This window comes from Medicago sativa, chromosome 8, assembly GCF_051527215.1.
Source record: "Medicago sativa cultivar Bolivia chromosome 8, Bolivia_mono, whole genome shotgun sequence".
Classification (NCBI taxonomy): Eukaryota; Viridiplantae; Streptophyta; class Magnoliopsida; order Fabales; family Fabaceae; genus Medicago; species Medicago sativa.
The window spans coordinates 68633076-68650671 of NC_140756.1; the positions used below are offsets into that span (position 1 = coordinate 68633076).

General features: G+C 30.2%; 1 long non-coding RNA gene and 1 other non-coding gene across 2 annotated transcripts; one reads left to right on the forward strand and one right to left on the reverse strand.

Moving 5' to 3' along the window:
- The first annotated feature begins 526 nt into the window (after positions 1-526).
- TRNAR-UCU (transfer RNA arginine (anticodon UCU)) lies at positions 527-598 on the forward strand. The gene has a single exon. It is a non-coding gene; the product is annotated as a tRNA-Arg (tRNA).
- A 6241-nt stretch (positions 599-6839) lies between these two features.
- Positions 6840-10595, reverse strand: LOC146900902 (uncharacterized). The gene is made up of 6 exons (XR_015023833.1): positions 10358-10595; positions 10083-10125; positions 9390-9418; positions 9216-9277; positions 7466-7520; positions 6840-7295 (listed from the first exon to the last, which is right to left on the reverse strand). It is a non-coding gene; the product is annotated as an uncharacterized LOC146900902 (long non-coding RNA).
- Positions 10596-17596: the final 7001 nt, after the last annotated feature.

A 17596-nucleotide genomic window follows, 5' to 3' on the forward strand; every position in this document is an offset into this window, starting at 1 on the left:
GTTAGGTTAGAAACCAAGGTAGTCCCTTAAAACATTCCCTATTTAAGGTATTAAATATTGAAAGGATATCTTATCGGATGCCATTAATCGAGATATTTAAACTCTAAAGAAGTTATCTTGTTGGCTTCTGAAGGGAGATCATATTGCAACATTGTGTTCCATTTAGTCAAATATTCTTGAAAATATAAGGAGGCTGCTAAAGACATACCAATGTCGGTAAAAATGTCTCTTCATATCTCCTTTAGGGACACAAACTAAGGGAGAAAGTGATGGATATAGAGAAGTGAGACATCTTGATGTTTCAATTAGGAACACCGCCAAAGAATGAGTGAAAAAGCATTATACAGCCTGAAATACGTGAAGAGTTGTTCAGAAAAAAAAAAAGACAGAATACAATGGATACTTAAGAATATCAGCTAAATGAAACTGCATTCACATAAGAAATCCAAGAAAATTTGGAGTTGAATGTTTCTCCTTTATTTTCCTTTTCACGAAAATTTCGTGAAAAGGAAAAGAAAAAAGAAAAGCGTCCATTGTCTAATGGATAGGACAGAGGTCTTCTAAACCTTTGGTATAGGTTCAAATCCTATTGGACGCAAATTTTTTCCATATCAATTTTATTGCAATTGCCTATATATTAATTATATTCGTATCTTTCTAAAAATATATTCTGAATTTATTATCTTTATTATTTTATTATTCTAAAATTCTTTATAAATATTTTAATTTTAAATTAAATATTTAAAGAAAAGATAGTAAAAGATACTAATTATGAATATAATAAAGGTATGAAATTTTGAATCAATTTTGAATCAATTTTTTTCTACTTGTTCCTGAAGTAAAAAGAGTTCCATCTGTTCCTGAATAGCTTCCTTCAAAAGGGCTTCTGCTTCCCCAGTGAATGTCTTGGTAGAAGATATGATTTCGTTAAATTTAGGTTTATTCGTTTTTAAATAAGCCCTTAACTCAACGAGAAATTTACGTACCTGATCAATTTCTAATGAATCAAGATAACCATTCGTTCCAGTATAAATAGTTATTATCTGTTCTTCCACAGTGAGAGGAAGAACATGAGTTATAAGAAAATAAGGTTAACAAAATTTAATTATCCTTCTCCAGATCGGTAACCTTCTTACCTAGAAATAACATGAGTTATAAGAAAATAAGGTTAACAAAATAGGGAAAATGAATTACACCACTTATATGGGGTCTTGAAGTTAGGTATTGGGGTTGAAGGAGGTACCATGATGTAGAATGAATAGATGGTTATGGAAATGAATTCACTTATATGGAATAATGTTTCAAACATAAGGAAAAATCCTCCCTATGGAAATTGGAAAGATCACAATAACCATTGGAATAAGTCAAAGCTACAAAGTCGGTTGACACGTCTCGACGATGTTTTCACTTATAGCAAGGAACAAGTCATTCGTCGATACATTACAAACAATCATGATTATGCTAAGGCATGGATGCCAAAATAAAATTTCATTACTATTCACAAAAAGAGTATCCACAAGGCCAAACTATCTTGTCGATTCTACAACCTAATAACAAAAATAAATCTCATAAGAATCTCTCTTTGGAAAGCTGCAAAAAGGAACGTTTCCTAATCATAATACATCCTTGCTAGGGCTAGACTAGGGCGAAGGAACCTCAAAATGAAGATCCTGAGATCAACATGTTTGCCCTAAAGGAAGCTTCTAGGCAAAATATTCCCGAGCTCAAACTTGCTCTTCCTGCCAAATATCTCTCCATATTCCACATCAAAGGACTTTTCATCTTAGCTTGAGGAAATAAAATAAAGTACACCCTCCGGTCACTATTATAAGCAAAAATCAATATTTTAGATTCAGTCATTAAATGATGTATGTGATCTATAATAAAGACCTTATACATTATTAATTGAATGAATCTAAAATATTGATTTTTGCTTATAATAGTGACCAGAGGGTGTATAGTTAAGTTGATAGAGTCAATATATGAAAAAAACAAGACTGACGGGAATAATAATTTACCTCGACATGAACGAGTACTAAAATTTATACAGTTCATGTCCACAAGGATCACGTTATTTCAACTAAACTACCGTGATGGTGATTACAATTAGTTTACTGATTGGGGGGTTTTGCATGTGGCAAGTTGATTAATTATTTTTTTCTTAAGAAAGAGAGAAAAGCGACTAGGGCCCCGTTTGGATAAACAGCTTATATAGATGCTTATAGCATTAGAGCTTATAACATTAGAGCTTACACCATAAGCTCTTATACTCGATAAGCTATTTATGTTTGGATATGTACACTAAAAAGTACTTACATAAATTGAAGTGTTTGGATGTGACATTACATAAGCAATTATAGAATTTTTAAATATTTTTAATCTAACATAAAAAAAATCAAAGAATCAAACCACAATTATCAAGATTTTTTTGACAGTGATGTAAAAAACAATATTATAATATATTAATTATAAATAATATTCGTCCTTAAAAAAAACACTATCAATATTCGTTTAAGACAAAATTAACATAGAGGTGTAAATAAATAGTCTAAACATCACCATACACAAGTATAATAGTATAATATAAAATTTCTTTAAAAAAAAAAGTATAATAATATAATATAAAAGTAAGAAATAATTAAACCTATGTAAAAGTTTAATAGTCTTACACCATTGTTGAAAAAATCTTTATAAATAATAGTTAAAAACAAAAATAAAATAAAATAAACCTACATATTTCTAGGCATCCGATCTCTAATGATATTTCTTACTCGCTCCATTTGTTTAATGCTCCCTTGATTTGGTTCTTCCCAAGTGATATCTTGAGCTATACTATCTTGTGCTTCAACACTATCCTCTAACACAACATGTTCATCAAACATATGAAATTCTGCATCATATTTGTCGTTCCTTCTTATGAAGTTGTGCAATGTCATACAAGCAACAATTATTTTATTTGTAGTATCCAATGAAAAAGGAGGCATCTTCCCAAAATTTTCCACTTAGCTTTGCAACATCCAAATGATCGTTCAATTGTGCTTCAGAGACTAGAGTGCATATAATTAAACACTTCATTTCTTCCTCTAGCTCTAGGCCCCAATCTGAAATGAGGGATGATGCTATTTAAAGCGAATTCCCTGTCGTGAAATTTCAAGAAGCTTACGTGTTTGATTTGGAAAACAGGAGAGCGGTTGCAATTCCTGGTTTTGTGGCTAAAACGTGGGTCAGAGGGTGATAAGCAGCCAATCAGGAGTATTCGCTATGCATTCGCGAAATAAAACTTCGCTGTATTCAGCATTTCCGGGGAGATGATACCTAGTGGTTTTGTAGGGACCCATGTATCCCATAAAGATAGGATAACCAGCATCAACAAGGTAATATTTTCCTGTAAAGACAATATAAAAAATATTTATATCCCGACGAGTCACGTTATTGTAACATTTAAAAAAAATACAAGTCACTAATTACCTGAAGGAGGATGCGGAAAATGCAATCTAGGTGTGCGTAATGCATCCATGAAGATCCTAGTATCGTGTGCAGAACCCTCCCATCCTGTAAGCACAAATGTGAAACACATATTGAAATCACAAACATCCATGACATTAGTTGATATAAAACCTTTTCGACAAGTGTAAGGAATTTGATGTTCACTTGGTACAATTATTTTCACATGTGTGCCATCTATAGCACCAATACAATCTTTAAAATAGGGATAGTATCGGTCATCATTCTTAATTTGATGAGGAACATCTTTAAATGTTGGATCAACAGGCGATATGATATCTCTAGAAAGGGCAATTATTGCTTTTAGGACACTATGGAATTGTCTAGAAATGGTTTCTCCAGAATGTTGAAGTCTCTCTTGTGTGTTACGAACTGAAGCTGGTTGACCTAACATATATAAGAAAAGATCGACCTGTTCATGAACAATCATGCCCTTTGTTTTTTTTAGTCCATAATTTCGTTCCAAAACACTGCACAACTTTAGGAAGACTGGTTTTATCATTCTCAACTGCTCAAAGCAACGATTATCATTTCCATGAAGAATCTCTTAAATCCAATCATGTCCTGACAATGCAGAAGTTCTGCATGGATTCTTCACTACACGCTTTAAAAAATAATCTGCTGCTTGCATTGTCATCAACAACAATACTTTTCTTTTCCTTTTACATCGAGACAAATGAATGTTATCACATGAACTATCGCCATCTGACCCTGAGGTATTATCATTAGAACTGGAAGTAGACATCCTGTGGAATTATTTAATATGGAAATCATATTATTTACTTTCATAAGAAAAATAAAACTTTAATATTGTCAAATAACATTAAAAAAAAAAAAAAGATGAACACAAAAATTACTAAATTGATAGGTCATCTTGAAGAAAAAAAACTATTGCAATTAAAACTAGAAGAATAAACAAATTAAAACTAAATGCAACCAAATCAATTAATGACGACAGCTAAGGTGTGGCTTTTAATCCAATCAAGGCGAAGGATTGGGTCATCCAATGCAAGAAATGTCTCTCTATTTGCCTTAGATTTCATCAGCCTAATACCAAATGAAAATTCAATTTTAACTCCTATTGTGAATAATAATTAAAAATTGAACAGAAAAAATAATTAGGTTCAAAGAGTTCCCTAAATAACTAGACTGAAAGAGTAAAAAATTAATATGCTAACAAGATGACGATAAATCCAAAGATTATGGGAGAGAAAAACAAACAAAAAACCATTAATTAATGGAACAACAGGAGTAAAAATAAATAATTATGAATTAAAGATGGAAGCAAGACAAGTTGAAGATGAAATTATTAATGGCTAGTGAAAAGATGAGGAACAAATTGGAAGATGACAGTATGAAGAAAAGGAAGAAAAAATTATAAAAAAACATGCAAGGAAGAAGAAGCAAAACAACCATGAAAAAGTTAACTGGTTATTCTATTTGTGCGCTGCAGTTTGTAAACACTGTAAATAATCTTGAGAAGAAATTATGATGTAGAACTTGAAGGGGTTTAACATATATATAAAAATTATGTACAGTTTGTTTAAAAAAAAAAAAAGAGAACAAATTATGTTTGTTATTTTTATCTTTAATGATGTTGTTAGGTGTGTTACTAAAAAAGATAAGTGTATATACCTATCTTTCTCAATTCATCATGGCAAAAGATAAGCGGTGCCTGCCAAGTGCCAACAGATAGTTTTCTTTCGTTCAAAAAAAAAAAAAAATTAAAAAATAGGTAAAGAAGTGGAATGGGGGAGAATCGAAGGAGGTCACTTGAATTCCATAAGCTCCGTGATAAGCCTTGTGTTAAGCTAAAAAATTGGGCTTATTAAAATATGGCATAAGCAGCGTATGAAGTTACAATAAGCTATTTTTATTGATTTACCCAAACGCCTTTAAAAAGGCTTATAAGAGTAGATAAGCTCACATAAGCTTAAAATAAGCCAATCCAAACGGGGCCTAGGTCATTTCATATTTTCTTCCTGAATTATTTTTGTAACTCCAAATTATGGCTAAAGTGTTTAACTGATTGCTTTGTTTTAAGACTGTTGATAGAAAACAGTGAGGCAATGTCTTGATCTCTCTAACCTTCAACATACGTCACTACCTAATATATTAAGTGAATCTACAAGCGTTAAAGGTTTAAGTACGTCAAAATAAGTATACTGTTATTCTTAGAATATGTTTATGCTAAACATTAAGTGAACAATTTATACTACTTCTCCCATCAAGGCTAGGGTTAGTAGTCCTTGAGTTCAAAATAAATTTATGAGTAATATATAAACATAAATAACACAAGTAAAATTGAATAAAACAATAAAAGCAATCAATTGAAGCCACAAAATGATTTAAAGTTACATGGATCAAAAAATTACAGAAAGCTCATCCTATGATCTAGAGAGGTTTAGCTACGCATGATGTCGAAGCACATATTAATACATATGAATAAACAAACATAAGAAAATAATCACTCCAGAAGTGTTTCAGATTGCTCTGAATAGCCATAATTTTCATTTTTGTCATTTTATGATTGTCAAAAGGTATCCTCTCGTTAACATATGGGTCAGGTTTATATAGGAGCCCTGTTTCCCAACATATTAGGAAAAGTCGACCTGCGACGGGAGAAAATATCTCGCAAGGCAAGCCTTGACAAGGTTGGTTCTATTGTTCTTCCCATCAGTTCTTGTCATGTTACTTGTATTTCCAATGACTAGTATTTCTACCCGTGCAACGCACGGGCAAACTGATTTTTTGTGGAGTTAACAACTTATTACTATGAACGTACCACTAAAATACAAACATATAATTTAGTTATTAGACAAATCGGAGTATGTTGTCATCATAAAATTAAAGACGTCTTCGTTTGACATATAGTTCAATTTAATTTAAAGTAATTAAATATCCCTGACCAATAATAATTAATGACTACTTATGTTATAAAGACACAAAAAAGTAGTCAATACTTTGAAGAACAATTAATCCAAAAAACATAATCCTTATAAATTAAACTCTGAGATATTGCAAGTGGACTTAAATGGGTGTGGTTCCTAATGAATGATAGATGATAACATTGCAAGTGATATTGCACAAACTGTTTGATTTTACAACTTATTAAAACGATGGCGAGTTTTATAACACAAAATCCGGCTATTTAGATACCGTGTTGATTTGCATCTTTCACTCATGAAATTGAAAAGAAACCGAGCATTAGGAAAGTTCATATTCAAATAATCATTACAAAGCAGAAATAGAAGAAAAATACAAAAATTACAGAGGAAAGGTAGTTGACATTGCCTCAAAATATAAACCGACAAAGTAAGAAAGGAAATATGAGATGCATTCAAAAATGAGTCCTGCAAAATTCTATTATAATAATGATACTTGCAAGAGATATGAACTATTAATATCCAAAGGAAAGGCTCTAGTTAAGGCGTATACATGAGAAACGAACATTTGGTCTTTATATATAGATGTTGATATGGAAGCTAAAACGATATTCACAGGTTTACTTTCTTTTAAATTACTTATAAGTATTAAATTTGAGAGCTATATCAGTGTACACATTTTATTGGTTTGATTCTTCAGTTATTCTGCCTCAAAATTTGCAAGTGACATTTGATTTGAGGATAAAGAGGTAGCTTCAGTTGAACCCTTTTCCAGTATAAATCGTGGAGCCTCCACACAAATAACCCCACATGTATGCATCGTATGACTTGAGAAGAAAGGCACGCCTCGAATAAATGTGTATCTAGTAGTTGCAATGGCATGTTTTCAGTCCAGAGTCTCCAATCCTAAAGCCGTGACACAATTCAAATAGGTAAAACTATATAACAATTATACTTAAATGTCCAAAAAGGTTGAGAGAGTGTTATGGGTTGTAAAACCCCTTAATCTTATTCCCACTAATTATCTCCAATGTTATTATGTCATGGTATTTATCTCGAGTATAAAACAAAGTTACCTTATGGTCTATATCTTGAATAAAAATATTTATCTCTTAGACAAAGCTTCAAAATCTGCAAAAATGGAAAAGAAGAATCAGACAATAAAAGGCAATGTCAATTTCGGCCATAAGGTAACTTGAAGGCAACACTAAAATTCTTCATGGACAATTTCTTTAGTGGTATATCTGCTAGTGTCTAATAAAAGAGATACAAAAGATGATCTTCAACAATCAACAATACAAAACAAATGTCCTTCGAAGAATCATATTAAGAGAGAAGAGGACCTCATTTACTGAATTGGATACCATAACTCTAACAAATAGGGACTGACACCAACAACTTAAACTAAAAACAGCAGATCATGTCAGATTAAGAAAATAAATAGTGACTATCAACAAAGAAAACTACTTTGACATTACACCATACTCCAGAATATGTAATGAGTGGGTCAAAAAACTAACTAACTATTAATGATAATAAGGGCCGTTCTTAGAAATGTAAAATGTCAATACTTTTTAAACTATCTAATAAATAGTATCGTAATGTGTCAAAAGTAAGAAACAAATTCAGTCATACTTCCAGAATGTCAATACTTTTTAAACTATCTAATAAATAGTATCGTAATGTGTAAAATGTCAATACTTTTTAAACTATCTAATAAATAGTATCGTAATGTGTCAATACTTCCAATCAAAAGTAAAAAAAACATGTATCTCCATATGTTGACACACTACTGACTAATAGTATGAACACTATTAAACTGTGATTAGTGTTAATGCAGATAATCTAATAGTTGCAAATGAATATTATCATAGTCCGGCAAAAATTATATCATTTAGCTGACTATACTAAATGAAAATAGATCAGATCCACAAATATGGTTAGAAAATAGGATTATTGTTAAACTGAAAAAGAAGCTTATCAAATGAAGTCCTCTCTTGCAAAAAAGAAAAGCCCAAATGAAAAATAGTAAAGTCTCATTTTATCTTAAGTTTCCCGCACAATATCATATTAGACCCTATAGTAAAGAGAGACAAATAAAATTATTCAACATGTGGATATACTCAATCACTCATGATTATCAATTGACATGTCTTGTTCATCACTATTAATTAATAACCAAGGGCATCACAGACATACTCGTTTTAAAGCACATCAAAGAAAATCCAAAATTAAAATAAGACAATTACTAAAAAGTTAAAGCCAGTGTGACCATCTGGTAGCTAATTCACATCACCAAACATCAAGCAGTACTTCTATCTAATGTAGATTTTAATTATATTCCTCTCAAGATAAAATTCTTTTCATTTCTAATTTATGGTTAACTGAACATTTCTTATATACTTCATTTAATTAAAGAAACAAAAAGTAGATACAATTATGTCATCGTCATGTTAGCAATCATCAATGATTCAACTTGAAAATTCTGTGTGCCTTAAACAACCTTAAATTTTATTGATAAATTGATGCACTAAATTTCAGCATCAACTACATAAACGATAGTTGCCATTATTAATAGAGATGAATCAATCATATAAGAAAGTAAATAAATTCTTATTTCAAGTAAAAAAAATAGACAAAACGGTTACCAGAGCGAAGAAAATTTAGAAAATGGCCTTCTACAAAATCTTTGATATAGCATCATGGATTAAGCATAAAACCAGCAAGGCAAATCACAAAAAGCTAATGCCAAAAAAATGCACACCTTTGATCAACTACAATGAAAAAAAATGCAAAGAAATGAACCAAAAGACAAAGGAACCTAACCTGAAATTTGTATATTACTGAACCTCATATGCATAAGCTAGTAGTTTTCTAATAAATTGATCCTGCAACAAAGGCAGCACTTGTTATGAGTGAAAAAACCTCCACATCATAAAACCATTTAATTAAACTTCAAATAAGCTGCATCAAGACTGAAAAGAATACAAAATATATTACCTTTCCATCACAACTGAAAAGAATTGAACCTGTAACAAAAATATATATAAATGAAGTGTTAGTTCATTGATAAGAAAATTAGAATTCTAAATAACTTAAAGTGAAACCTACATTAAACAATTTAAGAGAAAATAAACTTTTGGATAATTGATACTTCAATTGAAAAATTGATACAAAATATAATGGTAAAACATAAAAATTGAAACAAAATGAATGAAAGGAAAAACTTCATAAAAAATTCTCATAAATAAAAGAAAACAAAATGAAACTAACAACTCACAAATTTTCAAAAAACAAATCATGCAGCAAAAACTCATAGTGCTTATAAGAAGTTGATTATGTCCTTAGCACACTTCACAAAAGAAGCTAATAGGGTGAGAAAACTAATCCTTTACCAAAGAAAGAATTATCTAGTCTCAAATATAATTGACTTCATTGATCAAAAAAGAAATTGACAAATCTAGTCTAATAAATAATTGACCAAAAATTAGCAAATTACTTCTCAAAGTCTTGTGTGTATTAAGCATGAAAGCTAATTGACTTAACCTGACTTGAAACAAAATCATAATTTAAAATCATAAAATTAACGTTTAATAATCATTCACCTTGTGTCAGACAATTATACAAACAGTTTGTATTCACAAAATTAAAAATGTTAGAACAGAGAGCATTTGTCTGAAAAAAAAAATGTACCTCAAACTACTACAAATGTTGAGAAATCAATGTTATTGCCTTCCTGTCACAAAACGCAAACAATGATATTAAAATTTGGTACGCAAACATTGATATTGAAATTTAAAATCAACTCAAAACTCACTACCAATGATGAAAATTCCAGATCAAAAATAAAAAATTGATATTTTCGAACTGTAACAAAGATAAACCAGAGAGACAGAGTAGTTATATAATCTTAACATAACATTAGATCAGGAATCAAAAAAACGAAAAAATGGATTTGGAATTCTTACTTTCGCCGCCTGTCATGTTACGTAGCCATTCCGGTACGGTGGATTTGTTGCTCTGATCAAGGAATAAATGAGTGGGTTTTGTAGAGGATGAGGAGAGAAAGATGATGGTGGTTTTATTTTTATGTGATGCGGCCGAAGTTGATTGGAAATGAAGAAAGAAGGTTGAGAGAAAAGGGTTTCATGGAGGGAGGGTGAGAGAAACGTGAGTGAGTGTGAGGAAGAAAGAGAAAGTTATGTTGAGTTTGTGTGTGAGATAGAAAGTGAGGAAAAAAAGGAAAGAAGTTTAGAGTGGATGAGAGATAAAGGATATATATAGAAAGTGAGGTTTGTTGGGATAAGAGAAAAAGTAGGAGGGAATGAATGATTTGAAAAATTTTGAAATTTGAATTTTGAATTGAAGAGGGAAAATGTGTGATAATGATATTTTATTGTTTGTATTGTGTAAATGCTTAAAATGGCAAAAGTAAAATTATTTTTTAATGATGATGTGACATGTAGTGGCTTGAGGATGTGACACATTGGATTGATGCAAAATTTTTTGCTATTTGTTGTTCCATGCTTGTATATTATTAAGATTAAGATGCGATCCTGTGTGAGACCAAACCTGGTCATTTGTTCAGGTGCTTGCGACGCAGCTAGACAGCTCAGAATACAAGCTAGTGTGAGGCTAACCTTGGTCCTTTCTTCCTTTTGCGTTTCTTTGTTCTTGTATTTTCATAAATTTCTTTTGAATTCTTGACTAAATTGCTATAAAATAACTACTTCTACTTTAAATTGACTATAAAAGATGACTAGAAATTCTATATAATTTCATGTCATTAGTGGCTATTGGAAATTAGTTTTCAGCCATGGGAGGTTAGTTATATCAGCTATAAATTACATAGTAAGAAGGGGTGGCAAGACTCAAGTTTAATCTAAAGAATATTATTGAGTACACGCTGTTGAATCGGCTGATTTAAAGGCGAAGGTGTTTGAATATTAGGCGTCAAGTCTTCCAAGGTAGATAAGAGAAACGTGATGAAGTTTATTTGGAAGAAAAATTGACAGGATTGAAAGGATTTGGATTCTCTCCATTGAAATTTTTCTGAAGTTTTCTCCATTGAAATCTCAACCATCAAATATGAGAGAGAAAATGAGTGTTAAATTATAAAGAAAAGTGGTTAGTGGGTTTTAATGGTGAAGATTAAAAATGGAGAAAACTTGAGAAAATTTTCAATGGAGAGGATCCAAATCCGGATTGAAAGAAGGTTAATGATTACAATTGGCTGGCCGAGGCAGGATTTCGTAAACATTTTGTTTTTGACTATGATATTATGGTTACACTGTTCACACGCAACTATGACATTTGTGTCATATCATCTCATTACTCGAGGACCAATCGATAATACAACGTTAATGGACATTTGTTTACACCTAAAAATAATTATCCTGCTAGCCAATCTCGACGTATAGGGGGATGAATTTTTAGGCGATGAGATCTCCCAGCCAATGGAAGTTAGGTGATGCTTAGACAATAGAGTTAGGAAAGTTGATTCTTTTTGAAGGCCACTAACACATTATGTAGGTTGTGAAGACCTCAAACTGAGTTAAAATGTAGTGGGATTGGATAATAATGCACAAAACACAAATTCCATGTTTGTAGCACCACTAACCGCAAAGATGGATGAGGGAAGAGGCACGCTCATCGTGGAGTTGTGCACCAAGGATGCTGTCAACTGATCATGATGTAAAAAAGTAAACCAATATCAAACATGGGGCACCTTGATCCCAAGAGCAAGGGAAAATCATGCACTACCCACGAAATTAGCCAAGAAAAGGATCATCACTGTAGGCAACATCATTTGGTTAATAAGTATATTTTTTTTATAAATACCGAGTTCAGGCACTGCAATTTACACATTGAGTCAAACAAACAAGTTTATTTCATATTTTTATCCATATACCTTTCTTCCTTTATCTTTACTTTATGAATTTCTTAGAGTAACTAAAAAAACAAAACACAATCGTACCTAACCACCCACTAGAGAATTTAAGGAATAACCCATAGCCGAGGGATACAGTTCATTCCTTATCATCAATCACTTGAAGCAAGGGGAATCAGTAATCACAGTTTAGAACAATTAGGCAAACCTTGGCTAAACTCTTGCTTTATCAACAATTGTAATTGGCTCTATTATGTTATAAATGACTCTGATATGTTATATATATAGTCTGAGTTTTCACAATTTACTTTGTAACATTCACTTTCCATTTATGAGAGAGGTAAACAAAAGCGATAGATTATTTTGGCCCATTATAATAAGTGGACCATATTAATGGGATCCACTAATCTATCAATTGTGTCTATCTCTTCCATAAAAGGTAATCAAATGAATCAAAATAAATGGAGCAAGGATTATCACATGCTGTTTCTTCTTTGAAACAACTAACCAATAGGAGATTGGCCATTATTTCCTGTCTAGTACCCAATATGCATTTTATTTATTGTATCTAGGGATATCCATGGGTTTGGGTTGACATACTCAGTTTGATGACCCAAACTAATATGAAGCATTTAGTTTGAGTTTTTTGTTTTCTTTTTTAGTTTGGGTCGAACCCAAATCAATTTGTTAAGCATTAAGAGTGTGTTTGGACGATGTAATTGTAAATTTTAGAAAAATTGAAACTCGAAGCAATTCAAATTATTCAAATATTTTTGTTTGGCCTACTTTTATAAATTTTGAAATTTTTGGGACAACTTTGAAAATTGGCAAATAGGGGTCAATTTGAAAATTTCAGAAATTTTGAGGGATCAATTTGTAATTTTTGAATAAATTGAGGGTTTAATTTGCAATTTTTGGGGTCAATTTGAAAATTTTGAGGATCAAAATAAAAAATTTGAAAAAATCATAAGGAAGAATATTGAAATTCTTATCTTTTAGGTATCATTTGAAAATTCTCTAATTTTAACTTGGACAAAATACTTCATAAATTTTCACCGTTTTAAAATATCTCCAAATTATCATCCAAACAATGAAATTTATCTAAAAGAATATGATTTCCCTCAAAAAATTGCATTAGCTCATAACATTCTCATGTACAAATGCACTCTAAGTGATCTGGATCTGAAAACATATTTATGGTTGTAAACTTTCATATGTTTTTAATAACAAAAACTGAAAACATATTTATGGTTGTAAACTTTCATATGTTTTTAATAACAAAAAAAAAAAAAAAAACTCTCATATGTTTAAGTGTTTTAAAATAAATCAAGTACTGTAACCAGAAAAATAAATAAATCAAGTGCTGAAATTTTAAATTATGGAATTTCAAATTTAAGTTTTAAAATATAATAACACTTATTTATATTTTAATTTTTTGAAGTTTTAAATTATTTTATTTTTTTTGCACTTATAAATCCATTCAAAACGTAACAAAATAATAAATCCATTCAAAACTAACTCACTCATCACTAAGTTGGGTTGATTCAAGTTTGATAGAAAAATTATGGAGTTTGACCCACTTAGCTAATGTGCTTTATCAAAAGTTTGTTTTTATAAAATAGAAATAAGGAATGTTTTGAATATTTTTTTGGGATGTGGGGGTGGGGATTATTCAAACATGAGGTGTTAGTAACAGTAGCCAATGATATTCGTTTGTATTGAATTCGTGATCCAAGTTCTACAATGACTTCATGTAGCCAAGCCCAATCTAATTTTGTGTTTGGGATTTTGCTCTTCTCACTTACAATTTTGCTCTTTAAAACCCCAAAATTATCTTAATGTCCCCAACAAACAGTTAATGTCGTCGCGTTCTTGTTTTATAAACACAACAACACTCATTACTCGCATTACTTTCAAAACATAAACAAACAAAGTCAAAACTCTCTCAAATAAAAAAAGAACAAATTTATTCAAATTCAAATCACTCATCACTCTAATAACAAGTAAATTTTCATAATCCCTTTAGTATTCACATTTTATATTTTATATACATTTTTTATTAAATTAGTAATCTTTTAGTGTTTAGGTTTTATGTCAATTTTGATTTATTTTTATAGTAAATGACTAAATATTTTCATGTTTGCATTATAAATGTTTTTTAGACTACGTTAAAGTTTTTTATTATTAAAAGATAGGAAAGGGTTTGCACCCGTTTTCAAGTTACACACACATTAGAAACACTAAAAAACAAGCATACTTGTGTTGTGTTGTGTTATCTCTCTGTATAGTAAAGAATACAAGAAATAACAACCGTTCCACCACCGAAGGCAAAACTACGAACGTTCTGACCATTTTTTGCTATTGAATTAGCAACCAAATTTCTCTCGGTGTATATGTGTACACTTTAGCCAACAAATTTACACTATTTCGATCAATTACGAAGAGACAAATGAACAACGAAATTTGAGTTGAAGACCCTCACCATATATGTCACTCTCAATCCAAATTATGGACCTTTAATATTGAGGCTTTCTCAATCGCATACATAGCTGCACTTATAACTCCGTAGTAAACAGAGAAACATGCCCAATATTCTAAACAAATCCACCTAGAAACCCACATCTTGAAACTCTGAAAACTAGCCAATAGAAGGGGATCCAAAACAAGATCGTTTATGTTTGATGAAATATTTGAATGAATTTTTCATTAATTGTTTTTTCATTTCTTATATTGTGTAGATTATTATTAGTTAGATGTAGACAAACTCAAAAGAACCATTACACTTATACAGTATATATGAACACCAAGTTAGCCGCAGTTTACTACAACGTTGAAAAAACACAATCTATTCAAGGTTCCGGTCAATGTACGCTTTTGGATCCGAAGGGTCCCAATATAAAAAGGTATTTTGATTCAACTTTTAAAATATGTCTAGTTATTTTTAATTCTTTAAATAGAATTTTACTTTCAAGATCATTATAACTATCATGTTTTAGATAAAACTCAATATGTATCAAACATAATTTTTAGTCATAATAAAGAGTGATTTAAACATTTCAATATAAACAAAAGTCTACAATATTTTTCATTCTTACTATCCAAATTATTTCATTACACCACAAAAAAGATCCAAATTATTTCATTAAGTGAGCCAATTGTTTAATTTAAAATAAATAAAAAAGAATAATGAATTCTAATCGAGTTTTCAGTGAACTCAATATTTGTTGTTTGAGTTCATATGTATTTTTAACACGGTATTTTTTCTACAAATTTGACATATTTGAATAAACATTCATTAAAACTTTCATTTCATTGACAATTTTTTCAGCACCAACAACGGTTAAAGAAAATCTAATATGTGTATTTTTTTAAGTATTGAATAAAGGGAAATGCTAACTTTCCTTAAAAAAAAGGGAAATGCTAAGTTGTACCATAAGGCACAAGTTAAAGGCACAAGTTAAATAGATAAAAGTAGAAATATTTTGTCGGAATCAATGCATTTGAATTTAATTTTTAACTTTTAATTAATTAAATGTACAAAATTCAAGATAACGTTTCTACTTTTGATTGTTTGACATGTGACTCATGACCTTTAAATAAAATATTTTATTAGTTTTATAGCTACACCGATGAACAAGGTTTTTTCGTAAACCTTGTTGAAAGACTCTCAACAAACTCAAATCTAATACAAAATCAATAACAAAAATATGATTACCATTGTAGAAAGAGAATGAAATAAATGAATGGAAAGAAAAAAAAACTTATTAATTGGAAAATGTTTGAATAATGAGTTTTTTTTTTCTTTCTAAATTTGATGATCTAACACACCGAGCATAAATAGATTAGAGAGTCCCTATAAAAAATATAGATTAGAGAGTTAAGTTACTAAGAGGTATTAAAGAGACCTTAAGACTACACTGAAATTTCATTTGAATATCCTATTTAATACTTTCATATGATCGAATTTTTTTTTTTTGTTTCGTTTGAATACTTTTCATTTTTTGTAACTATATTTTATTTTTCTAGACAACATTTATAATAATTTTTTTTTTAACTTTCTTTGCGTGATGCTGATATTTTAAAATTGAAAGTTGGATAGAAATTTAAAGTTTGGTTTTATCACTTCAAATTTTCCAAGAAAAGAGGCTTTAGTAATTTGAAATTTAAATAAGAGGTAAGTAAAACATATCAAGTATTTTTCTAATTAGTTTATATATTAAACTTATTGATCAAAATAGATATATCAATCTTGGATACTCTTGATCCCTAATTTTATTTTGAATTTAATCTAAAATTGAGGATTTTATTTTTAATTTAGATTTAAAGTGTTGCAAATTTCAACTAAAGAAATGGTGAAAACATATATATTATGCTATCTCCATCCTTATTTATAAGACCATTTAAAAAAAATGTTGTTCCTTTTTATAAGATCCTCTTTAAATATCGAGGTGCAATAATTAATTTTCCACAAAACACCCCCAAATTAAATGAAGAAATTTAAAAGATCAACAATTGCTCTCTCACCCCCCCCCCCCCCCCCCCCCCCCCCCCCCAATAATCGAAGGATAATTTTTGAACGAGAGTGTATATTCTTGACAAATTTAATGTAAAAGAAACTCTTCTTAATTCTTGTGCTTTTATCCAAATAGTCTTATATATAGGGACGTTGGTAATATGATATTTCAATTTTAATTAAATTTTGAATATTAGATAAATCATACACAATTGATTTTCTCTCAATTTTATGTAGTAAATATGACTCTTTGTATCATGCATATCTCCTTCAAACAAAAAAAAAACCATGCATATCAATCACCAAGAAACGCCAACAACCAACTACATGCATGTTAATCACTAAGAACACCACACCACCAACAAATTACATGCAATACTTTTGAATCCATTCACCCTAACTTTTCATATATTAAATATGACTTTCAAAGTCGTACAAGTTACATGATAATGAATATATATTCTTCATTATGAAGAGCACAAACAAAAATAAAATAAAGAAAACAAGAAAATGAATGAATAAACTATACTGAACCAAGATGCAAATTTACAAGTATTCTTGTCGTTAAGTGGTGTTATACGCTTTGGTTCGTATCTCTCAAATGGTAATAGCATGAGAAAAACGGAAAATTTTGGGTGCCGGGGAGCAATGAGCATGGGATTGAAAAAAAACACATTGATGGCTCAGGGCTTGAAACTCAAAGTATAAACGTAAAGAAATCATTACAACAAAGATCTCCATTAAGAACATAACAATTGACAACCTTATTCTCTTCGATGTAATCTTTAATCCTCTAAGTCAACA